This window comes from Castor canadensis, chromosome 9 (assembly GCF_047511655.1).
Source record: "Castor canadensis chromosome 9, mCasCan1.hap1v2, whole genome shotgun sequence".
In the NCBI taxonomy this organism is placed as follows: Eukaryota; Metazoa; Chordata; class Mammalia; order Rodentia; family Castoridae; genus Castor; species Castor canadensis.
In genome coordinates, this window is record NC_133394.1 from 97,304,369 (window position 1) to 97,331,568 (window position 27,200).

The 27,200-nt window shown below is 36.0% G+C and overlaps 1 protein-coding gene and 1 long non-coding RNA gene across 6 annotated transcripts in view; one reads left to right on the forward strand and one right to left on the reverse strand.

The window, feature by feature from the left end:
- Positions 1–27,200, reverse strand: part of Slc4a4 (solute carrier family 4 member 4) — a 421,377-nt gene that overhangs the window by 209,973 nt on the left and 184,204 nt on the right. The gene's annotated exons all lie outside the window — the stretch shown is intronic.
- LOC141410957 (uncharacterized) lies at positions 1,804–7,955 on the forward strand. Its single transcript, XR_012435784.1, has 3 exons — positions 1,804–1,967; positions 2,126–2,230; positions 7,668–7,955. It is a non-coding gene; the product is annotated as an uncharacterized lncRNA (long non-coding RNA).

Sequence of the window (27,200 nt, forward strand, 5' to 3'; positions counted from 1 at the left end):
ATTTCTATTTCTGTTTCTACTATGTTTCTACTATGTTTGTGAACACAAGAAATTCTTCAAAAGCCCATACTTGATATCTCACAAACATATCTTGCCATTAAGTTTGAACTCTGAAAGTGAGACATGTTAAAATCTTGATAATAACAGTGTTTATTTTTCTCTTTAAAGTACCAAAAGACTACATATTAGCAACTCCCAATGAGTGCTAAACTTTTCCTACACTAAATTTGGGATTGAGCCATTATTCCTTTACTTTTCAACAAGCCATCCATTGTGTTATTTTTAATTTACTTTCTTCTGGTTTTAAATGGCTTTAGAAGCTATCTAAATTCATCCCAGAGCTCAAATAACTAAGCCTATAAACTTGTCAGCTTTAACTTTGGGGGATACAGATCTATTTAAGAGTCAGATAAAATGCACGCATACATACACAAGCAGAGCTTTGTAGAAAATGGAAGTTATTGCTTAAGAAAAGGATTTTCTTCATACTCTTCAGTCAACTTTCAAAAAGATTCAGAAAAGACATTCATTACAGGGAACAGAATAACCTTCTTAGGGTTACAGAGCCTAAGCTTCAGGGATGGGTATGCACTAAAAAAGTAAGAATAAAATAAATAAAATAAAACTAACAGATCTGGACACGGTGGCACATGCCTGTATCCCACTGCATCCCAGAATTTAGGAAGCAAAAGAATTGAGAGTTAAAGGCCAGCCTGGGCTATATAGTGAAACCATGGGAAGGACAGGAGAAAAGAAGGGAAGGCGGGAGAAAGGATGGAAACAGGAAGGGTAAGAAAGAGTAATAGAGTAATACAAGGAGTAATTTGATCAAGGTACATTATACTCATGTATGGAAATATCACAGTGAAACTATGCACTTATGCTAATAAAGAATAAAGTGGTAAAAAAAAAGTCAACTAACACAGCATACACACACACACACACACACACACACACACACGCACACACACAATCTTAGAAGTTAAGAAATAATGATCTCATAAAAATTGGCCGAGGACCATCACAATTTTTAAGACTATCTGTCAAGGGTCAATAAATGTTTACAATAGCTCAGTACATTAGCTGAAGAAGTACCTTTCCACTTTACAGTGTGCTGTCTAGAGAATTTTAAAAACACATTATGACCTGTGCTTTAAAATGGCCTGTGCCACCCTGGTGACCAACTGACCACTTTGCTATATAGACCCATTTCCCTAATCTCCATTGTGGCAAAATATGTCAAAAAGGTGTTTAGAGGCACATCTCTTAACAACATATTCCATTCCTATTGAAAACATTTACAAATCTACCTTACAAATGTTGCAGAGTTATTTGCTAAGGTCCAGAATGTTCAGAGGGAGAATTTTCTTGTCAACTTCAAAATGCTGCAGCTCTGTTTCAAAAGTAAGGCTGCTGGTAAATAAACTGAAGCCCAATGGATGACATTCTGTCAAAACAATCTGAAAACGTTTATTTTGCTGCCACAGCTCAGATGAAACCAGTTCCTACTGAGATACTGACACTACTATAATGTTGATTCATGCTTTTGTGGCTTTGAAAATTAATAACCGTAACTTTTGTTTTTTAAATGGTTTGGAATTGCCAGCAGTATGCTACTTCCAATTGATTCTAAGTAAAGCAGTTCATGATTTAGTTTGCTCTCAAAGGCGGAAAGGCATCTTCCTCTGCAGCTTTGGGTCCTAACTGGTTTCACATTCAACAAGGTGAAGTTAAAGATTACTCCAGTGTCCTTTATGCCCAGGAGATAGTGAAAGGAAACATCAGTCTCATTCAGCAATGAAGTCAAAAGAACAAGATTTTAAAGAGCTTTGTCATCAAATATGTAATCTGAATTGAAAATACCTCTGCTACAATCATTAAATCTTGCATGTTACAAACATGCTTGTGTTCTTCAAAACTTTCATCAGAACAGATAACTATGGCATCTACCAGCCTCAAATATCTCTGTAAATCTCCACATTTTGTCTTTAAAGTTTAAAGACTAATGGATTTTGCAATTAAAATAAATATTTCTACGGTGACTTTATGTAAAAATATGTCTTTTCAACTATCTAAATAAAAGGGACACTTCAGGTAAAAATTTCTGTCCTGTCCTTGACCCTAGGGCAGCTGCAGCCCAGTCTGGGAAGACCATCTTCTCTGTCTGTATTGAGGAAGATCAAACTCAGCACCTACAACACAGCTTGATGATGGCATCACCTCAGTCCAGGTGGGTATGACTAACTCTCACATTCCTTTCAGTTCTTGCCATAACCTAGCCATGATAAAGTAATGTACTGATTATTCAGTATCTCATCTATTTTTTTTGTTTTCCTGGAAAACTCAACTCAAAGTCCTCATGCAGTTCAAAACACGTAATTGCCTTTTTAATGTGGGTGCAGTTTGAACTACTAGGAGAATAATCTTGGATTGGACTGGCCAGCTCTGTTTCAACCTGTGGTATTTGCCTGAGTCTTAGGTTTGATACTAATGGACACAGAACAGAGGGGAAAAAACAAAGAATTCTGTGGGAAAGGGAGGAACATAGAAAAGTCAGCCAAATTTCCAATCCCTCAAGATTCAGATAGTCATTGTTTGGCTTAATAATTTCATAAATTCCAAGAAAATCAACCATAGTGTTATTTAATATGTTTGGCTTATCCAATCTCCCCTCAACTGCACGGATAAATGAGGGCTGACTATAAATATGCAAAATAATCTGTGATCCCATCAAGTCATTGATTCATTCACAAATTCTTCATGAATATCATATGCTGAAAAATGAGCACATGCTATAGTGCTCTGGGTAGGCTAATATCTCAAAAGGGAAAAGTCCACATAAAAGCAACTAATTACAGTAATTGTTTTGATTTATTCAACCATCAAAAACATTTATTAAACACCTACTGATGTAGTAAGCACTATCCTATAACAGAATAACGCTGTTGGTTATTTTTGCTCAAAGCACTTTGGAAGGCTGTATGTGTTAGCTTCAGTAGGCTAGAGCACAAAGCATGAAAATGTAGTAAGAGAAGAGAAGGTGACTATAAAAGTAAATGTAAGTGAATGCCCCATATACTTTGATAATACATTTAGACTTTATTCTAGAGTACCAATAGGAAAGTATTAAGGGCTTCAGGCAAGGAACAGCAAAAGCAGTTGTTGGCTAGGACAATACCATAGTTGGTACAGTGGTGGAGAGAGGGTATTCAGAAGTTCTTTCCATAATAAATTCACCTGTAATCACGGTGTCAGTAGTTATGGACATCTAGGCAAGCATCTCAGCATCTTTGTTTCCTCAGTTGCACACACCTCGCAACCTGTGTTTGGGCTACCTTACTTCCAAAATGTTCTTAACATTCTTTTCCAACTCTGTTCATAAATGCACCACTTCCACTCCTCAGACAATACCTGATAAGTTTACCTTATTTTCATTAATCCTCTTCACCTACTTAAAAAGATGAAACTAACTGTGGCAAACCTAGCTGTAGCATTTCCTGCTGCAGCCCAATAAATGGTGATGGTGCTGCTGCTGTTCTTGGCTTAGGAAAGCAATCCAATAAATGTCATAGACTTCCACTTTCTCAGCTATTCTCATTCCATATTCACCTCTATTAACCTTACTAACTGTTACACTAAAATTCTTTTGCCAATCACTGAAGGCAAAATGTAAGGCAAGTTTTTATCCAGACAATACCTGAGCAATATTTTCCAAACAGGTATGATCATCAGATTCACCTGAAGCAATTAAAAGCACAGATTACCTGGTGCCCGAATCTCAGCAGGGGGGAGGGGTCAGGAACCTGTATGTTTACACAAATGCCCTGGGTGAAGTTATGAACTAGGCTAGTTTAGCAAACACGCCATCCAAGTGTCTCTAATGAGTTCCTCACAATTAGAGCAGAATTAAGCACATATTTTTCTCTTAAATGCTTTAATGAAACCTAGACAATGACTTTAAGTAATTGCCGCCCATTTAATGTTTACTGAAACAGTTTACAATTCACATGCTATTTTCTAAATGTTTCAGGCTTTCTTGGCTTTCCTGCTGTGCATTAAACACTTTGTTAACTATTAATAAAGAATAAAAATCAGAATCTGGAGGTCATTTTAACAGTTAAAGGGGCTGCCAAGAAGAATAATTTGTAATTAGTAAAACACATGAGAGCTCCTTGAGGCATTAACCAGAAACTTATAATCCATGCTTAAAGGAAGAGCAGGCCATGAATAAGCAACATGCTACCTACAATAAATCACCTCTTTTTGGCCACTACCAATGATACAATAACAGGGAAATTCTGTTTTTCAGGTAACAATGAGTATTTGTGAAGCAGTTTTACTGATAAAAGAACTCAGGGGGCAAAGTACCTCTAAATGAAAAACTAAAAGCCACTAATGTCTATTAAGTGATTGCTATTCTTAGTACTTAGTCCCTATTCTAAGTTGTTTGCATTTATTTTTTTCCATTTAATAGTGGTAGGTGCCATTATTATCTCCTTTTATAGCTAAAGAAACTGAGGCATAGAGAAGCTAAGTAACCTGCTCAAGGTCAAAAGCTTAGTGACAGAAACAGGAACTAAAACCAGACAGTCTGACTTTGAAGCCTTTATTCTTAACCACTGCTGTACTGACACTAAGAGAATTAGGGCCTCAAAAGAGGTAGAGGAATTATGAGAGGAAATATAGGAAGGAATGGATTAGTCTTCCAAATTAGTATTTAATTCACTACTGGGGGCTCCTGTGAATTACGCACTTATACTCAATGCTTTGGGAAATAGTAATAGAAAGATGAAGAAAACATATTCCCTTTTCATCTTCATTGCTTAATTCAGTTGTCAACTCTTTTGCAAAGCTTCCCCCAATTTAGAACATTATTATTTCACTTTTTTCCCTGCATTATAATTAAGTCTTCATAGGTCTTTCTCTCCTCCCAATGGGTTATAAATTCCATAGCCCATGATGGAAGCAGATGCCATGTCTTTTAGCTCCTACTCTAGCACCTAGATTCTCAGTATACTTGATGAATGCATGAACAGATGAAGCACAGAATGAGGAACACAGAAGTAAAATAAATTCCTTTAGGATTTACTATGGGGTAGAGGTAAAGATGAGAAAATGGTTTATATATTCCAAAGTTCTAATATACTACATGTACCACACTAGTCTTCTGTTTGGGTAAAACTGCATGGCTTAACATTTTGTCATACAATGTTAAAGATACAAAATTTTGTTCACATTTCATCTTCATGCTTCATCACTCTTTGAACACACCTCCCATTTAACATGTAAACCCTGGTAGTCAGGGACCATTGCACTCCACATGTACTATGTTAGACCATACTAAAGGCATACCTGCAGTTTAATCTTCAAAACAGTCCTCTGAAGTAGTCTGATCTTAAACTGAAGATTTAGTGAGGTCAACTCAACTTGCCCAAGGTTACATGGCTAATGGGAGACAGCTCTGGGTGTTTAGATCCAAATCTCAAACTGGTAACAACTCTGCTATTTTTGTGCTCTCAACAATCCAACTCCAAGCTCCTTGAGGGAATTGTTTAATTCTTCCAAGTCTCATTTTCATCATCTGTGAAGTTAGTGATTAAGAATTCATAGAAACGATAAAACTAAATGAGAAATGAATGTCAGGTATCAGTCATATGACAGACATTTGACAAATACCTATTTCAGTTAATTCAAACATAATTCAGTACATTTATTAACTGATTTAGATAATAAAACTTCTACTAAATACTGCGCTAAAAAGACAACTTTTTTGTGGCACAAAATTAAAAGTAAAAATGAAACTAAGACACCATAGCAAATATAAATAGCTGTAGATTAACATTTTTCTTAAACGACTTTTACTATCTCTATTTAATAACTAAAGACATGAAAGCCAGGATGGCATTGTACACCTATAATCCCAGTACTCTGGAGGCCAAGACAGAAGGATCATGAATCCAAAGCCAGCCTGGGCCACATAACAAAGCCCTGTATAAACAAATAGATAAGCAAGCAAACTAACTAAAGTACAAAGGTTAAAAAAAAATGTTGCCCAAGACAGAATGTCATCGGAAATCTAGAGCCACAATTTAGTCACCTGTTCTTATCAAATGATTAAATGAGAACATGGTTCAAATGCTTGTTTCTATACTAAGCACACATCTAAAAGCATTTCTATGATGGTTAATTTTATGTGTCAACTTGACTATGCTAAGGGATGTCCAGCACACTAGTAAAACATTATTTCTGGGTGTGTCTGTAAGAGTGCTTCCAGAAGAATTAGCATTTGAATCAGCAGACTGAGTACAGATTCCTAACCAACATCTAATCCATTCAGGAATCAAACAGAACAAAAAGACAGATTAAAAATGAATTCACTTTGTCTCTCTAAGCAGAACATTCATCTTGTCTTGGCCTCAAATAACTGGGTCTTTCAGATCCAGACATGGGCTTACATTATCTCCTCTACTCTCCACAGATTCTCAGGCCTTTGGATTCAGGCTGATTCACATCACTGGCTTTCTAGTTTTCTACTCTAGCTTGCAGACACCAGATCACTGGGATTTCTTAACATTCATAATCATTTAGCCAATTCCCAAAATACATACACACACACTATTGGTTTTGTTTCTCTGGAGAACCTTGATTAATATAACTTTCATTTTAAAACAATTTCTACCCAATAGAGGAACGATTTAGAAAATCTAATTTCAGATTTGGGCTCTGTCACACATTAGCTCTGTGAATCAGGCCAAAGTTTCCTCATTGATGGAACAGGATGAGACAATGCATAGGAATAGGCCTAGCATAAAGCCAAGAATATAAGAGGTATACTCAGATGTTGATGGAACTGAATCTGGAGCCCTCAAGAAAATCCAGAACTCTTGCGATGCAACAAAGTGTTGGCACTCTTTCCTTGCAAGTAACTTAAATATACAGAAGAAAGAAGGAAAGCAAGGGAATAAAAGGATATAAAAACATCTATTCAGGATGTTTAAACCTGTAATTCTCTTGAGAAAGAGTAGTTAAGCTTCAAGGTGACTCACAATCCTATGGAGTTTTTTGTTTGTTTGTTTTGTTTCGTTTGGGGGAAGCGGGTGGGAGTACTAGGGTTTGAACTCAGGGCCTCATACTTGCTAGGCAGGTGCTTTGGCACTTGAGCCACTCCACCAGCCCTTTTTTGTGTTAGGTATTTTCGAGATAGGGTCTCAAGAACTATTTGCCCAGTCTGGTTTTGAATTGCAATCCTCCTGCTTCCTGAGTAGCTAGGATTACAGGTGTGAGCCACCAGCGTCCAGCAATCCTATGATTTTTGATCCTGGATTACAATGTCAAAGTATGGTCTCCCATTTTTTCTTTCTGATAATAGTAACAGAAAGCAGCTAATCAAATAGTGAAATGAGATGGTAATAAAGATGGTCATATATTTCATCAACATCTACTAGAAGTATTGCTTTCCAAGAGGTGATCTGTGGGATAGATGCCAAAAGACAAAAAGCTACTTTAAGGATGAACAAGAAAGTAATCTGCAAACATTGTGACAGAGTGACAGTGATATGTGTGAAACGCTAATGGGCACATTGCATTGCTGTCGAACTTTACATCTGTGTGAATGTTATTTCACTAAATTTTACTATTAACAATCTGCTTTTCGACTGTTACTCCAGAGGCACCTGCACATCCATGTTTATTGCGGCACTATTCACAATAGCCAAGTTATGGAAACAGCCAAGATGCCCCAGCACAGACGAATGGATTAAGAAAATGTGGTATCTATACACAATGGAATTCTATGCAGCCATGAAGAAGAACGAAATGTTATCATTCGCTGGTAAATGGATGGAACTGGAGAACATCATTCTGAGTGAGGTTAGCCTGGCCCAAAAGACCAAAAATCGTATGTTCTCCCTCATATGTGGACATTAGATCAAGGGCAAACACAACAAGGGGATTGGACTATGAGCACATGATAAAAGCGAGAGCACACAAGGGAGGGGTGAGGATAGGTAAGACACCTAAAAAACTAGCTAGCATTTGTTGCCCTTAATGCAGAGAAACTAAAGCAGATACCTTAAAGCAACTGAGGCCAATAGGAAAAGGGGACCAGGAACTAGAGAAAAGGTTAGATCAAAAAGAATTAACCTAGAAGGTAACACCCACGCACAGGAAATCAATGTGAGTCAATGCCCTGTATAGCTATCCTTATCTCAACCAGCAAAACCCCTTGTTCCTTCCTATTATTGCTTATACTCTCTCTACAACAAAATTAGAGATAAGGGCAAAATAGTTTCTGCTGGGTATTGAGGGGGGGGGAGCGGGAGGGGGTGGAGTGGGTGGTAAGGGAGGGGGTGGGGGCAGGGGGGAGAAATGAACCAAGCCTTGTATGCACATATGAATAATAAAAGAAAAATGAAAAAAATAAAAAAAATAAAAATAAATAAAAAAAACAATCTGCTTTTCTTTTATTTTTTTATGAAAAAAATAAAAAAATAAAAATAAATAAAAAAAACAATCTGCTTTTCTTTTATTTTTTTATGAAAAAAATAAAAAAATAAAAATAAATAAAAAAAATCTGCTTTTCTTTTATTTTTTTATGAAAAAAATAAAAATAAATAAAAAAAAACAATCTGCTTTTCTTTTATTTTTTATGAAAAAAATAAAAATAAATAAAAAAAACAATCTGCTTTTCTTTTTATTTTTTTCATTTTTCTTTTATTATTCATATGTGCATACAAGGCTTGGTTCATTTCTCCCCCCTGCCCCCACCCCCTCCCTTACCACCCACTCCACCCCCTCCCGCTCCCCCCCCCTCAATACCCAGCAGAAACTATTTTGCCCTTATCTCTAATTTTGTTGTAGAGAGAGTATAAGCAATAATAGGAAGGAACAAGGGGTTTTGCTGGTTGAGATAAGGATAGCTATACAGGGCATTGACTCACATTGATTTCCTGTGCGTGGGTGTTACCTTCTAGGTTAATTCTTTTTGATCTAACCTTTTCTCTAGTTCCTGGTCCCCTTTTCCTATTGGCCTCAGTTGCTTTAAGGTATCTGCTTTAGTTTCTCTGCATTAAGGGCAACAAATGCTAGCTAGTTTTTTAGGTGTCTTACCTATCCTCACCCCTCCCTTGTGTGCTCTCGCTTTTATCATGTGCTCATAGTCCAATCCCCTTGTTGTGTTTGCCCTTGATCTAATGTCCACATATGAGGGAGAACATACGATTTTTGGTCTTTTGGGCCAGGCTAACCTCACTCAGAATGATGTTCTCCAGTTCCATCCATTTACCAGCGAAAACAAGATTACATGAGTAAAAGATCTACTCCCCCACCTCCCATTTTGCTATTCCTCTCTCCCTCCCTTCCACTAAATCCTCAAATCCATTTCTATAAGTAATGTCATATATCACCTTCATGAGCCATATGATTCTAGATCACTACCACATTCATAGGAGCAAAGAAAACAGAGGAAAATGAAGTCTGATGCAATGTACTTTAAGGACAAAAAAGGACTGGCACACCCTGATTTTTGTACTTTCCTTTATGGCAGATGGTAAGGCCCATATATAATAGCATATATTGCAAACATCTGAAGAAATGATTACTACAAAAAGTGAAAAAGTTTAAGTTAACATGATGGAGCTTGAAAAACAACCTGTCCAAAATCCACTTACCAAAATCTATGCTTGGGTAGAATATACTGTGTTCTATATCCCAAAACACCCTATTTAGGCCCAACATGGTATCATCCTCTTTTCCTATGTTTGCAGTCCCAACCTTAGTGTTGCTTAAGGTTATACACTGACAAAGGGCATTGTCACCTTGGAAGTTCATCATTGGAATTTGTGTATCCTGTGTAAAAATAAGACTACCAATAACTACACTGCAGTCAAAATGCATACCTCCAGAATCTCAGTGTACCAGGAGGTAGAGAATTTATCAATCAGAGTCAGCGAAGACAGTGCATGGAAAAGGGAATGAGCTACATGCCAGCCCAGCTAGGTTCAAGACTACAAGCACATTTCTATATATTCCCTTTGCAATAAAACTTACTGCTTTATTTTTTAAAGTAATTTTCATTAATAAGGAATATCTTACTTTCATACTCTGTGGAAAAAAGCAAATAATCATTGTGATCATAGATACAATCAGAGTCACAGAATTTTAGATCTGGAAGGTACCTTAAAAATTATATAGAAACATTATTTTTTAATTATAATTAAAAATTATATAGAACAAGAAAACAGAGGTTCAGAGACATTAAGGGACTTGTCCAGGCTCAGCAAGTTACTAGTAAAGCCAAGATTTTTAAAATAGCTATTATTCTCAGTACATTGATTTTTCTAACACTATAACCTGCTTTATCAAGCTTGGTTGTTTCCAAAACTTTTTAAATATTTCTTTTGATAAAACTGGAAAAAAAAATCATCACTAATCAGATTACAAACTCAGCCTGAACTCATGTATTAACCTCCTCCCTGTATCTACAATAACCAGTCATTCCTGCCATGAAACTGAAATAAAATAACATCTTGCTAAGAAATACTATCTTTTGCCATAAAACAAAAGCACCAAACGCCAAATATATAGAAGACAAAACTGGGACTGTGTCAGACTTATCATAATAAGTGCTACTCATTTCCTCAGCACCTGTCTCCCAATGCTTTATTTCCTATATCCTAGACAACAGGGAGGCTGGTCAGAGCCAGCTGGCTGAAGTTATATATCCTTCTGCTACTTTTCTGCCTCATGGACAACAAAAATGAATCTCCTAACTCAGCTAATTCAACAGTTCATTTAAACCAAAGATAAAACTTTCCTTAGAAAAAATAAACGACGCTCACATGATGAACAGCTAGATGTGTGAGATGATCTACTTCAAAAGAGATGTTATAAGAATGCACATAATAGCTAGACTAATAAGTAAAATATACTAAGATTTTTCTGATGCTGAATTCTAAAGATTATTATCAGAAAAGTCAAAGGAGTTTCCAGTGGAAAGAACAAGCAAATAACCTAAAGATAAAACCAATGAATGAAATGAAACTGGCCACTAATCTGTGAGGCTGGATGGACGAAAACCAAGTTCCAGTTTATAAACAGAAACTCTTCTATATAGATCAGTAAACACAAAACCTTCCCTAACTAAACCTGAGCTATTTCCTATTGACATTTTCTAACCTTAGAAAATATGGACTCTCTTTTTCTCTATCATTTACTATGTAATAAAAGGATTCTCACTCTTAACCCAAAAAGCTACGTAATTTCTCTAAAAAGTACATAATTCACACGACTATATTTATATATTTGGTAGCACAAAATTTATTGTTTCAAAGGTTGATAAATGCTACTCCATATGCATCAATATAAATTACAAAATACAATCACCCTTAAGAATTGAACTCAAGCCTTCAAATTACTGTCTTCTACCACACATGTAGAAACTAGGCCTTCATTGGTTTCTGTTCTCTGCCTCTTCCTTTCTCCACACAATGCTACTTGCAGATCCCAAGGTTGAAATCAGCATATTCATGACTTTCATTAGTTAGCAGTAGCCTTTTCATGAATATGCTTTTGATGACCAAAGTAGGGTATAATCTTCTCTGGGATTAAGATAACTCATGAGGCATTCATTACTAATATTTGATTATACTAGTAAAAGTACATTTAAAGTAATAACAATAATTAATGTTTGTGTGTGATGGCTACACTTCATAAAGTGCTTTTAAATATATTGCCTCATTTGAGGCCCAAAAGTCCCAATCAAGATTGGAAATGAAAATAGAAACAGAGCCTCAGAAATGTCATAGTACCACTAAGTGGCAGAAACAGAACTGGAATCAAGGTCTTCTGATACTAAATATTATGATTTTTATACTTTGGCAAAAAGAAATTAATGCATTGGTCCCAAAGAGAGAGAGAGTGGAAGGGAGGGAGGGAAAAAGGGAGGGAGGGACTATGCATTCATATATATATCAAATCAGAAGTTAATGTAAGAATAAGTAATTATCTTCAATAGAAAACAAAGAGCAACCAGTTTCTTTAATGGATTTTTTTTCTTTTTTTTAGCAACTGGGTTTTTAGTAATGAATATATGATATATAACTTTCTTTGCAGAGAAGATACATGATGCCAATGGCCTGTGCAGCTTTCTGGGACAAAAATGGAGCCAGTAAGCAAAAGTATGTATATTTGCTTCTTCAGAGTATACACCTGGAGAAGCAAACTCATTTCATGATGCTGATGGCTCCAAGCACAAGAGCTGAGCAACACGCTACTAAGCAGGGCGCAGTTAATGCAGATTCTTCCAGGACTCTGTGTCACAGCCAAACCTCCAGTCTTACAAGGACCTCTTTGTCTCAGGCCCTCTCCCAACACATAGGAAACCTCAGGATGTTTCTTGCCACTTAGCGCAACTAAGCTGAGCCACTTGGTACTGCTGGCTCTCAGTAGTGACCAGTGAGTTAAGCCAAGACATATTTCCAATGCCTCTCAGTCCTACAAACAACCCATATTTTGTAAGACCTTATTTTTTATCTTAGTAAATGATTAAGGGATTTTTTTTCAAATAATGCTTTAAAATCCAGATAAGAGAATCAACTAATATCTAAGGAAAGGTAATTTCTCATTTCCTCCCCTTTATTTTCTATCACTAGACAGTAAGGAAAATTAAGTCTGAAATAACAGATTCATCCACAAGGACAGAATATTTCTCATTTTAAAAGATGAGAAAGCAGATGTTCAAGTATGTATAGTAAGTAAAGAATTATTTGAGATTATCACCTTCAAAATATGCCACACATACATAACTAAACCACTTTTTTAAACTAAGAAAATATTAAGGAGATGCCACATGTAATCAGCAGAAATGATCAAATCATATTTCAGTCTCTCTGAATTTTTTTATATTTAAAACACTATGATTTAGTCTAAAATATCTAAAAGTAACTAATGGCCCCAAAATAGAAAATACATTCAACTCTGAATAAAAATAAGCTTGAAGAACCAGAGCTTTGCCATTTTTCCAGGCATCACTTACAAAATAGACAAGCTACATGACACTAAAAGGCACAAATTAGATTTTTAGGCTCATTGTTCCTTGATTTGTTATACGTGAGATAGGTTAATTTCTAATTACATCTATCACAAAACACAAATTAACATCTTTCTACATGTATTTTAACTGCATGCAGATCCCCAGAGAAAGGAACAGAGAATAACTAGGTTGGGCTCAAGAGCAAAGGAATGAAGAAATGCCTCAGCTTTCTTCCTCATTATTTAATCTGTAGTACACTGCTTTTCCTCCATCTTGTTGAACTATGGAAATAAAAGCACATTCAAGTTTTATTTATGTGAGATAAAGAAAATAGAAAAAAATATTTAAAAGTTTTGGTCTTAAACCAAAACCACCAAAAATCTGAAAAACACCATGGAATGACAATGAAACACTAGACAGAGGCTCTGTGGATGAGCACAGATTTTAAAATAAGTAACATAATTAAGGTCTCCTCAAAGTAAAAAAGGCAGGAGGAATTGCGAACATTTTCTTCTCCAATTAATTTTGAAGAACTATGGAACGTAATTGATTTAGTTTAATGATTGCCTCCTGTCCTGGGAAAAACCAAAGAAAAGCCCCAGAAAATCTCTTACATAGGTATTAAGAAGTATCTGTGTGTCCAAAAGCAAACAATCAACCAGTCCAGAGATCACTGGACAAACACCTAGGGTTTGCAGCTCCAGGGTCTATCCTGTCTCTTAGGACAAAGAGACAATACCTCACCATCCATAAGTGTAGAAAAGTATAGCAACAGTTCCAAGTTTCGGTGTGATAGAGTAGGATGAGAAACAATTCAAAATCTAAGTAGATAACTCCAAAATACACACCTACATCCATGATTTTCCTAGGACTCAATACTCATTTCAGTTGCCTACAATTCCAATTATCACTCCCTATAGAAATGAATTGTATTCATCACTTCTATTGAAATTATCTTCCCCCAATCAACTATACCTAAAAACTTGAGACCCGAATAAACATATATTTTGCCTTTAGCAGATCTAAATACTTAAAAGACAAATCATCTCAAAAAAGCAGTAAGTTATAAATAACCTGCTTTATAGAATAAAACCATATTTTTGGCAGAGGAAAACACAAAACTGTCTTTTTAACTGGTGTTGACCTGTCATGTTCAACTTAAATATGATTCTACATATAACATAAAAATTCTGGATACCATTTATTGTTTATATATCACTGGCTGAAGAAAGCCAAATATTTTTAAAGCAGCAAGTCCTAATATTTAAATTCAAAGAGGACACAGTGTGTATTCAGTTCAGTAATGGGTGATCCTTTTCTTTAGTCCTTAAATTAATTACATATGCATCACTTATAATTAATGGCAGAGTCTCATTCACAGCTGTTTCCAGATGACTTATACTAACCTAGTCAACCTCTGATTCATCAAGTGTTCAGGAATGCCATCCTAACAGACACGCTTGCTATCTCACTACAAAAGAAATAATACCCATCTCACTGCCATTAAAAAAAAAAATTCAAACATGTTTTTTCTCTTTCAGGGCCAGTGGTAGACATACATTCTTCTCCTAGCCCAGTCCCAACCAATTTAAAAACATGCAAACATGAACTTACATCAATCCATGATCTAATGTGCTGAGTTTACCAAGGTCTCCCAAAGCCTGAATCACATGCCAAGGGAAATACAATGAACAGGCAATTCTGTGGAGTGAAGATGAGTTCCACAACTGTCAACAGGAGTCTGACCCACTGCAGCCCATCAGCTTCACAGATCAAATCTTTTTTAACTAAGGCAATCGGCTTCTTCCTTAAGTTCATAGAAATAGTACTATTTTTCTTAATGTTCCACTTCATTCCAGAAAGAAATAATGTGCTTTTTGTTCTGAAGGGACCATGAAAACTATTTCTGGAAATGTTTGTCAGGTTAAATTCTCGTTTATATCCACTGGGGAAATAAAGACGCTCACTTTTTCCTTGGAATTTATCATGCAGTCCAAAAATTGATTGTGTAATAATTACCTCAGCCTTCACTGATGCTATGAAAGTTTACCCTTCCAACAAATTCACAGTAACAGGGTAGCTGTGCTTTCAACCTGAGTGACAGGGTTATGTCATAAGTTGCAGTATATGACCCAGAAGTTCAAAACACAGAGATGGAAAAACAAACAGTTATCCCAAAGAACTATCTAACTGACCCTGAAGACCTACCACTGAACTGACTTTGCAAGAGAATTTCATTTTTATATCACTTTTAGAAGGAACGGTTCAACCAAAGTTGGAGAACTTTCTTGGCCTCTAGTCAAGATGCCATCAAGAGTGTCATTCATTATATTCTACAAAGTACTCTTTATTTCTTTCTGAATTTTATGTTGGTAATACTTATGCCTCTCTTAAGCATGTTACTTGTGTTTAAGTCAAGATCATTACTTACATTAAGTAAGTAAGTTTTATATATTGCTGAGCACATAGGAAAAACAACAAGAATATCACAATCACACATACACATACACCATGTGACCCTGACTACTCCAAGATTATGCTTTTTTAACTCCATTCAAGTCTGTTTTTCCCTCCCATTTTCCCATTGATTTATAATTTATCTTGTATTCTTTTAGCTTATATAATAGCTATATGTCAACTTAATTCTTTCTAATAACAAGGTAAAGTTCAAATGAGTAAATTTTAAGAATGTCTCTAGACCTTTTAAAAAGTATTGGCTCAGATCAATATAAGCTGTACAGCAGCTTCTGAGAAAATTAAAAAGGAACCCAGTATTGGGACTAACCAGTCAGGTATCAACTTCAATATAGAACAGGGAAATTTCAGGATTTCATGCAATCCAAGTGTAAGCACTGTTCTCAAGCTTACTTATTTAATGTAAATTTTATGGAGCAATGGAAAAACTACATTTTGTGTTAATGAAACAATTTGGGCAATTCATGTTTTGCTACAGATATGAAAATCTGTGGAAACATTAAAGTCACATCTTTAAATATAATGAGACTATATTTAGCCCATAGTTGGCTCTGGACAACTACCATCCGAACATAAAGAATGAGATAAAAGCCAAAAAAATTTAATTCTATTTTTGCCTTTATTCATTCTCAACTAGTTTTTTATGATATGATTATAAATATGAGGTCACATTTTTAACTTGCCAGAAAAGCACTACATTTTCATCTCAATTACACCTAAGTTAAGTCATGTTATACTCATAGTTTCAGGTTTTACCATTGCGACTACTGCTAAAAAGTAAAATAGGAGATAAAGTTAAAAGCTGGTTTCTTTCTATAAGTACCTCCCATTGAATCATGAGAAAGTGTCTCCTGCCTTTTAAAATTTGAGTTTTTCAACACATCTCACCTTTTACCTCCATTTAGTCAGTGTAACTATTGTTTCTTACCAAATGCCTATGTTCTTTTGGCATGACAATAATTGTAGGTCATTACATTTAGAGCTTTGATTCTATTTTGACCAAAATTTCTTTGGTTCCTCTAATGTTAATTATGTTGGTAAAGTTTGACCTCATTTTCCACAACTCAACACTTCTAACAAATGCATCAAGTTCATCCTTTAGTGAACACCAAATTATAGGACCAATGAGAAAGATTGCAAACATTGCCTAAGTTTTATATTTTCCCAAAGATTTTCCTCTGAATCACTATGATCTTGTGTGTCTAAATAAGACCTAGCTATGGGAGTCTCTCTCACACATAATACAACAAATCACCTGATTTATTTGCTTAATATGAGAAATCTAACCTCAATTCCTTTCTGAAATGACCTCACAATTTCCCTTGAAATATTGAAGACCTGGATACCCAGTCATATGTGCTAAAGCAATTACAGAAAGGATTTATTTATTAAACATTAAATCCCTTGTCATGCAGAATACCTAGAAAATCCCTGATACACTTTTGCACTGAAACTTCACTGGAAACAATTTTTTCTAAGTCTCCAGAGATCTTTCCCTTGACAAATCCGATAGGCCTTTCTCGAGTCTTCAATCCCCTTGACCTCTATGCTTCAGTTAGCACTGTTGAAATTCTCTCCTCGCATGGTTTCCCTGGGTGTTCTCTGTGTTCTTCTACAACCTCTTTGTCTCATTTGCTGACTACACTTTTTGTCTGCCTCCACCCCCTTGGCAGGCAACAGCTCCTAAGTTTCAAAACTTGGCTTTCTGCATTTCTCCCTCAGTATTCACCATCATGAAGTACCTGCCATATACATTATTGAACCTTGCATGGATCCTTCAAAATAAATGAACCCATCTTAACTTTTCAAGCAGTGATCCTATCTATTACTAACTGGTCATGTCAATCTGTGACCCATGACATCTGAATGGTAATGGCTCAGACACTAAACTCACTTTTCTTCTGGCTCAGCAGACTTTCCTAACATCCTATACCAAACCCCTCTTACTTCATAATTGCATTAAATCCAAGTGAGCACTGCCTAAGCAATTATTGACACTCATCTTTCTTAGCACATTGCATGTATTCAAGGTCAAATTAATTGAAACTTTTGATGATCATGAAAGTTCCCCCTTTTACCAAACCAGCATGCTAACTTGCTTATTGTCATTTCAAACTTATGTCCTCACATATACCTTTCTTCCCACTTGAAATGTCATTCACACCTCTGCCAATTTATGTTTCTCTCACCCTTCATTATCAAGTTCAAAATTCAGATCCATCTCCAGCTAGTCCAATGTCTTTAGCATGACTGCCTTTATCACTCAATACTTAATCAATGTGCACTATGCTTTTTTTCCCCCTTTTGATACATTACTTTGCAAGTACTCTCAACTTGTGTCAGATGTACACATTATCTCTCTGCTAGGTTAACAAAACTCCCGGGAAGTAGAGAATTTCTCTTATATAATAGTATTTTAGTTCTTATATAAGAATACTTAAAAGATTTTGGTACAATGTACAGTATAATACCAGCAGGCACTCACTAACTAATTGTTAAGTAATAATGTAGTCACATAGCTGACCAATGTCATAATCCTATACTTAAGTCATATAAGAAATACTACATGTGAAAAGCACATTTTAACCAGAATTCAAAAGGGACCTCATTCTCATTATTAAAAGCTTTATATTATTCCATTACAGACTTTTTCTCTTTAAGTAAGTGTCATTTCCTTTGTTTTCCTTGTTAGCTTGTCCACCTGCTGGAAGGAAAGGGAATAATTTTTATCTAACCTAATTACTTACTTCTGCCTGTATTTGAATCTTGGCTCTGCAACTTGCTTTGCTCAGTACTACTCCCAGAAGCATAACAAAGCACATTCCCAAGGTCAGCCCAGGCCTCAGCTTAAGTCCCTGGAGTCTGACAACCTAGAATGTAATTCCACCAGCCACCCTAAGTCAGGAAGCAGCCTGAGTTTCACTAAAAGATACAAATGTTATACATATTTTGATGCCAGTGAGACAGAAGAGGGAAAAAGAGAATTAGAATTGACTTTCTCTAACTCCTAGGATAGAATTAGGGAAAAAGCAATAATGCTGCATATTATTTCCACATTTCTTAATAATTGGATATATATAGCTAAGCTACACAAAACACCTCATGTGAGGACACTGGCCTGATGGCTCAAGACATCCTCCAAAGGCCCTCTAAAGACCCTGCCTGCATTTTCTCTCTGGCTTCTTACTTTTGAACTAGATCCAAATGCTGCATGAACTCACTGTCTCTACCAAAGAGCAGGGCTCTGACATTTTCAGTGATTGTCACTGAAAGAAAAGCATTTAGAAAGCATAGGCCTGAATTGACCTGTTCCAGATCTTTCACTCATAGTTTTCAAGGAAAGCATCATGTAAGACAGAATTGATTCAAGTAAAAGGCCATTCTGCATGCTACACAAACGCATCCTAGACTACAATATGCAATTGGTAAGTATTAGAAGTCAGGTAGGAATGGACAACTGCATTTTTGTGGATAGAGAATTGAAATATGTCAGGACAAGACAGCAGATTAGGAATTTTTGTCACTATCAGTCATACATTAAAAGAGGTCATGATCAAAGTTGACTTGGGATAAAAAAGATGCTGCATGTCACTTATTCATACTGAATGTTTTTAAGATACCGTCTTGGTAAGTATCACAGATTGGTCTTGAAGTCACAATTCTCCTGCCTCAGCCTCCCATGTGCTGGGATTACAGATGTATACTGCCATGCCTGGCTTCATACTAAATCTTGATGAAACTTAGTTAATAGAAAACACTTTGTTTTAACCTAGAGTCCAGAGTAGGAAAAGAACATTCACAGCAGGAAATAACATTTTGTTATTTCTTCTGTGTTGAAAGTGATCATTGGATTACAACCAAAACTACAGAATCAAATTTTTTAGTTTTAAACTTTCAAAAAGAAACCCATGATAAGTACAGCATCAATGAGACTTTTCTATCAATGGAGGGAAAGCACTAACACAATGTTGTAAGATATTTTTGATGAAAGTAAACTTCTGATTTAAAACATAAAGGCCATAACTGTACTTTGAAGATATGAAGACAATACTGCCAAGGACAAAGGCATGGAAGGTCAAATGCCAGTTGACATTAGTAATGAAAATATGATCCTGTAAATGAAAGACTAAACAACATTCAAAAGTCTGTTAAACATAGGACAATTCTATTACTTCTTTTTGTATTTTTTTTTTTTTTTGGCAGCACTGGAGTTTGAACACAGAATCTCATACTTGCTAGGCAGGCATTCTATCACTTGAACAACTCAGCCAGCCCAATCCTATTGCTTCTTAAAGAAAATGGCTAACATCAAAATGTATGTAGACCACAGCTTATATCTCTCCTATTCTTTGTACTTTCTGTGTGAAAGTACAAAAATTGAAAAACACTATTTTTATCAAGCTTTCTAAAAATGCAAAATTCTATTTCCTTTCATTTGGTTTTAGTTTTTATTTTGTCTGCTTTCCTTTCTCTTAGATCTTTCTGTTACTTACTGCTCTTTCTAAAATGAGTTGTAGCATGGCTTTGCAAAATGTATACTGGCAACGTGCTGTAATGTATACTGGTAACCTGCCTAGAAATACCATCCTTCTTAAGACAGAGACATCTAATTAGAGGTTTGTAATCACTCCAGGCAATCTGCCTTCATACTACCCAGAGTAAGAGCATGAACTCTGGTGTCAGACAAACCTACCTCAAATCTTGGCTGTGCCATTTACTAAAGGCATTACCTCAAGAAGTTACTGTTAGTTAACCTTATCAAAAGCCAACTTAAATAATAAACCTCACGGTAACAATACAAATAACAATGCTATTGATAATAATGTTAATAACAGTGTTCTTACAAAGATTTAAAGGGTGAATGAATTCCAGAATAAACATAGTCTCTAGCACATGAACAAATCCCACCTGATTTTTAAGTGCTAATGGTATGGGTTAGGGTATCACCTCTGTTTTTAACCTTAAACTTTCACAATCATAGGATGAAAATAACATTAACCACACAAACTTGTTATAAAGATGAAATGAGACAATGCCAAGGAAGATGCTGTTTAATGAACTAGCTATACACAAATGTAAGACACTGTTACTCTATCTAACTTAGGTTGAGTGTTTTCCAAATTTCCTAAGACAACATATAATGTGGGGTCTAACTTTGCACAGTCACAGAAACTCCTTGTGATTGTTACAACTTGGTTGAGTGCTTCTGTATTTTAATACAGTACAAAAAGAGATAACTGCTAGGGGAAAAATACAAGTCTCCCAAGCTAATGATCCTTTGACACTACAATGCAAAACATCTACCAGTAGGTAAGTAGGAAAGCATCATTCTTTACATCCAGTGCTGTTCAGTGTTTGGTCTTCTGACCATATGCAAAATTATCTACATAGAGTACTTTTATAAAGCATTTCTGGACTCAACCCCAAGTTACTTAGGCAAAAATCTCTGGAAATAAGGTTCAGAGATCTGAATTTTAACAGGACCTCAAGTGAGTTTGATGCATGCTTGAGAAATGCTGTTCAAAGTTTTGTTAAGAAAAGTCACAATCAGCACAACTAGCACTTGTCACTGTGGAAGACTGTTTACCAGAAAACAAAGAAGGAAATAGATCCTTCCTTTAAATTTTAATCTAAATACAAATTATAAAATAACGTTGACAAAGTTCAAAGAAATCAATATTTAACTTCTTTAAATATATCTTTTCAATGACATCTCATAGAATAATACAAGAATTGTTTTACAACTGGTTGTTATGCTGCAGTCAGGTTTCTCTAGTGCTCCAGATATTGACTTTGCTGCTCCTAACACCTGCCCACTTGCCTGTGCTTGTATGACAAGCAGAGGTTGAAAGTCAGCATCCTTCCAAGTTCCAATGCTTCATCAAGCTCCAGCCTTCGCTGAACTTGCCTGAAATATTTCCTATCTTAGTGAGGCTACAGACACCTAATGAGAGGACTGTAATCAACACAGGCAATCTGCCTTCACAGCACTCCCCAGGTGAGTCTGTGGGGGGTATCCCCACACAGAACCTGGCTGGCAGCATCTAACCATATTCACACCAGTTCTTTCAACCTGGAAGGTTAGCAGTAGGAAGCCAGGATGGGTTCACAAAGAACGTGTTATGCCAAGAAAGCCTAATTTCCTTTCGATTAAATGGTTGCATAACTTATATTGAGTTAAGCAAAATATCTAACCCTATGTCCTTACTAACTTAGTAGTACTCTATGTTGATTTCTTGACGTGGTACTCAAGGATTTTGCCCACCATGGAGCACACAGAAAATGGCATTTGTATGTCACTCTGAAGTACTTGTCTCCTGAGTCCACTAAGGCCCTGTTCAGTTTCATGAGAGCTGTGGAGATCAATTTTTCAGCACATCTGTGATTCCCTGTTTCAGGGAACCAGCTGGACAGCTCACTCGAAAGGAATATTACTCATGACTAAACAATGGTCTAATCAGATTCCCCAGTGAGAGTACCAGTCTGACAGAGGTCAGTGAAAAAAGTAGCTTTGCAGGTAGTTACTCAAAGTGAGTAGAGGGAATGCCAAAACAAAAGAGGCAACTAAAGGAGTCAAAAAAGCAACACCTAAAGTGTAAGAAGTCAGATACATACAAGAATAAAAAAGAGAGCAAAAGCACAGATGAGAGCAAGGTAGGGGTCCAAGATCAGGGCACACAGGTGGGACCATTGTCCTAGTTTAAATGCAAAGGATCAGAAAGATACAAACAGAATTGATTGATGAGCCATGATCAGTTTGAAGAAGCAGTATACAATTTCATCTGATATTATCAGTAGTGACTTAGGGGAAGATAAATAAATAGAATGTAGCTTATAAAAACATTGAGTCGTCCAAAGCTAAGAGATGTTATAATTCTTTCTTATTTTCAAGGGCTGTTATGTAGAAAGAGGATTAATTGTATTATCAAGCACACAACTAAAACCAAAAGGTCAAAATCACAGGAAGGTTAACTTTGATTCAATGTACTGAAAGGCATTTTAGCCATTAAAACCAGCCACAAATGGAATGGACCACCATGCAATGAGCTCTCTGGCTCTGGAAGAGTAAATTGTGATCTGTCAGAAAAAACATAGCAAGGATTTCTGCTTTGGTGAAAGACAGATTAGATGGCTCTTAAACCTCTTTAGAACTCAAATTCTATGGAAAATACTTCTGATAGAAACCAAGTCTTTCTTCCATTAAAGGAGTAGTAATGAACTGGCTAAGAGTGTCACATCTAAAATGATCCCAGTCTAAATTACAAGGAGAAGCCCTTTACTTCCATTCTGGGAAATATAACTGATAGAGGCTTATTTTTACCTATGACATCATATTACTACTAATACTACACTCCTATTACCCTTATCACCGTGCGTCATTTCCAACAGAAATTTATAGACTTTAGAAGTCAAGACAAATTAAAAAAAAATGACTGTATTCCTGAAAACTTACTGCAGACAAATTCTAAGACGAATATTTACTCTTCTCATTTAGCATAATGAGGCAGCAAAGGGAAGAGGGACATGCAGCAAGAGGACTATAAAAAGCTCACCAAGCGCTTGGATAAGAAAGGATGACACTTGGACCAGCCTGAGATCAGCTTACACTGAACTTTGCGCAGAAGTTCCCAAGACCTGGAACACATGCAAAAACCAGTGGAAATTTTCTAGAAGGAAAGTAATCAGAGTTTTCATATTCAATCTGATTTGGTCTCCAATTTCTGCATATAACAATAAATTCTTAATGGGTACAATTTGGTGATCTTCAGGCATGAGTCCTAAGAAAAAAAGTGGGGATCATATAGCAATAATATTGAGTCAAAAGCCACTCCTCTGACAGCTTAACATTTCCTTCCCTAGAAATTAGAGTAATGAGGCTCTGAACTTGCACGTATGAGAGTAGAGTGGCTTTTACATGTGACCCAGCCAAGATTCTGCTGGCTTCTCACCTACAAAAGCCGAGATTCAAAGCAACTGAGATAGACCTGGTGTGCCCCGTGAGACACTGATGACAAGAAAAAGAAGCTCCCTCGTGAGTCAAATGTCAGGACTGCACACGTTCCAGCCATTGCAGACACTCTGTACCTAGATAGTTCTTCCAGTCCAAGAAACATTACCATGAAAGAGCACAGAGATGGAAAAGGGGTTTTCACCCAAATGTATTTAAGACAATAAAACAGAAACGAGAATCAGGGAGGGAGAGAGAAAGAGGGATGAACGTTGTAATGATATTTATAAATATAAAACAAATCTACATAGCTATGGCCATTGTTTGTTGTGGCAATGAGTGAGATAAACAGTTTTGGAGACATAAATGACAAAGAGGGGCATGTCTTTTTTGGAAATACATGACAGGACACTTTCAAGGTTGTTTATAAGGTTTTATTAAAAAGAAGCAATGATCTTTTTCAGAACTTGTAGCAGTGAGTAAGAACAGAGGTCATGGAAATAAGAAATATAAGAAAGTAATAATTTGCATCATTTAGAAAACTAAAAACAAAAAGGAGAGTAAGAAAATATGCTACATGTCCCTGTCTCAGTCACTGAGGTTATTGTTCAAGAAAATCAATAGTTCACATTTCACTGCCAATATTAGGATATCACTGTATTTAATCTTTTTTAAAAAAGAATCTGTCAAACAATGAACCCAATGTGGCATTACATATGTGTGAACACTTAACATAGTACATATTTTATATCAAATGGGGCATCTCTACAACACATTATACATAATTATCATTAACATTAAACATCAATTATCTTTCATATCAGGGTTTTATATCCTAATCAGCAAAAGAAAATTCAGGTTACTATAGCCAATTTTATTTTTAAAAAAATCACACAGCCATGTAATGTAAATCTGGAGGAGACTTCAGAGGCCACCTTGCATCCAGAACCAAGGAGAAAACCAAGGCTATATTTGCTATACAAGTTGAGGAAAATCACAAAACGACTTATACAGTAAGTCAGGAACTGCTTCTTCTTACTATGATTGCCTTCAAACCAAATTTCAGTGCACTCTTCTCACCTGATCATTTTTCAGCATTGTATTAAATAAGAAGTTGGACTCAGATCCCACTTTGCACCATTAAGTAGAGCCCTGACTTATGACCCAGGCCCACCACAGAACTCACAATGCTGGACACAGTTCTAGTGTATGTTTTGTAGTTAGCACCCATTATCTAACTCCAGGTTAAGTACAGCAAATTCAAATGGCCATCAGGAAATAAACCCATGTTAGGAAATGTAACTCTTACATTCCTATTCTTTTTGATATCTGTTCATTGTCACTTATTTAAATACCCAGTTCTTAAAGCAAAAATTAAATCTATATTAATTTTCTCCTCTTTATTTCCTTTCAGTGACTATTTCCTTTAGGAGACTTGTCTTCTATTTTTTAAATGGGGTATGAATAACAGGTGTTGGCAAGGATGTGGGGGAAAAGGAACCCTCATACACTGCTGGTGGGAATGCAAACTAGTGCAACCACTCTGGAAAAAAATTTGGAGGCTTCTTAAAAATCTAAACATAGATCTGCCATATGATCCAGCAATCCCACTCTTGGGGATATACTCAAAAGAATGTGACACAGGTTACTCCAGAGGCACCTGCACACCCATGTTTATTGCAGTGCTATTCACAATAGCCAAGTCATGGAAACAGCCAAGATGCCCCACTACTGACAAATGGATTAAGAAAATGTGGTGTTTATACAAAATGGAATTTTACTCAGCCATGAAGAAAAATGAAATCTTATCATTTGCAGGTCAATGGATGGAAGTGGAGAACATCATCCTGAGTGAGGTCAGCCAGGCTCAGAAGACCAAAAATCGTATGTTCTCCCTCTTATGCAGTCTTTAGCTCTAGGGCAAATGCAGCAATATGGTTGGACTTGGGTCACATGCTAAGGGGAGAGCACATATGGGAGGAATGGGGATAAGTATTTGATGTCCCCACTGCAGAGGAACTAATACAGAAACCTTAAAGCGACAGAGGTCAATATGAGAAGGGGATCGGGAACTAGAAAAAAGGTCAGTTAGAGATGAATCAACTTGGGATGTAACACATTTGTACATGGAATCAATGCTAGGAATCTCTCTGTATAGCTATCCTTATCTCAGCTAGCAAAAATGTTTGTCTTTCTTATTATTGTTTATACTCTCTCTTCAACAAAATTAGAGATAAGGGCAGAACAGATTTTGCCTGGAAGCAAGGGGAGGGGGGTGGTGAGGGGCAGAGGGAGGGTGAGGGGGAAGGGAGGAGAAATGGCCCAAACAATGTATGCACATATGAATAAATGAATAAAAAAATAAAATGGCATATGAAAACAGAACAATGAAACATGATCAAATTATTCTAAGGGGGAGAAGGGATAAAGGAGGAAGATGGAAGGGGCAAACTAATGGAGATATATTGTAAGTTCTTAATGTAAATGTCACAATGTACCCCCTGTACAATTATTACATGCAAATAAAAATGAGCAATGTAATAATTTTACCTGTACTTAAGCATTTTCATGGAGATGTCTTTTTATCTATAGTGAAAAATAAATGTTAAAAATAAACCTCGTAGGTCAGGCATGGTGGTACACATCTGTAATCTCACACTTACAAAACCAAAGCAGGAGGATCAAGAGTTCCAGACCACCCTGGGTTATGTAATAAGACTTGTCTCAGAAATCCAAAATATTGATAATAATAATAATAAATATGGACCGAAAATTCACACTTTACATGAAAATTAACTTGAAATTGATCATAGAATTAAATGCAAAACTTTAAAAAAATTATAGAATAAGAGAAGAAAAATCTTCAGGCCCAAAGTTTAGGGAAGTTTTTAAGACATGATATGAAAAGTATGATCCATAAAAGTAAAAACAAAAATCCATAAATTTGCCTTCATCAAAACTTAAAACTTTTGCTCTGTGAAGAGAATGTAAAGCTAAGCTACAGGTTGGTTAAAGAATGAAACTGCTGCCTATCTTATACCCCATTATAAGATTAACTTAAAATGGATTACAGATTTAAATATGAGACTTGCAACTATAAAACTTCTAGAAGAAAAAGGAAGGGAAAAGCTCCTTCACATTGGCCTTGGCAGTGATTTTTTGGCGATGCACCAAAAGCCAAGCCACAAAAGGAAAAATGAATAAATTAGACTACATCAAACCAAAGTATTTCTAAGCAGCAAAGAAAATAATCAACAAAATGTAAAAGGCATATGGAATGGGAGAAGATATTTACAAAACATAAATGTTTTCTAAACACACATCACTCATCTGATGTGGGGTGAGATCCAAAATATATAAGGAATTTGTACAACTAATAGCAAAGAAAAAGTGAGCAAGGACTAGCACTGACATTCCTCCAACAAAGACATATAAATAGCCAATGGGTATTTTGAAAAATGTTCAATATCACTAATCATCAGAGATACTACCTCAGACCTTTTAGAATGACTATTTAAAAAGACAAAAGATGATGGGAATTGGCAAGGATGGGGCAAAAGGGAACTCTTGTGTGCTGAGAATGTAAACTGGAAAGCCATTATGGAAAACAGTTAAATTTAAACACCAAAACTCCCACATCTGTATATCAGAAGGAAATGAAATCAGTATCTTGAAGAGATATCTACATTCTCATGTTTATCCCAACACTATTCACAATAGCCAAGACACAGAAATAACCAATGTGAC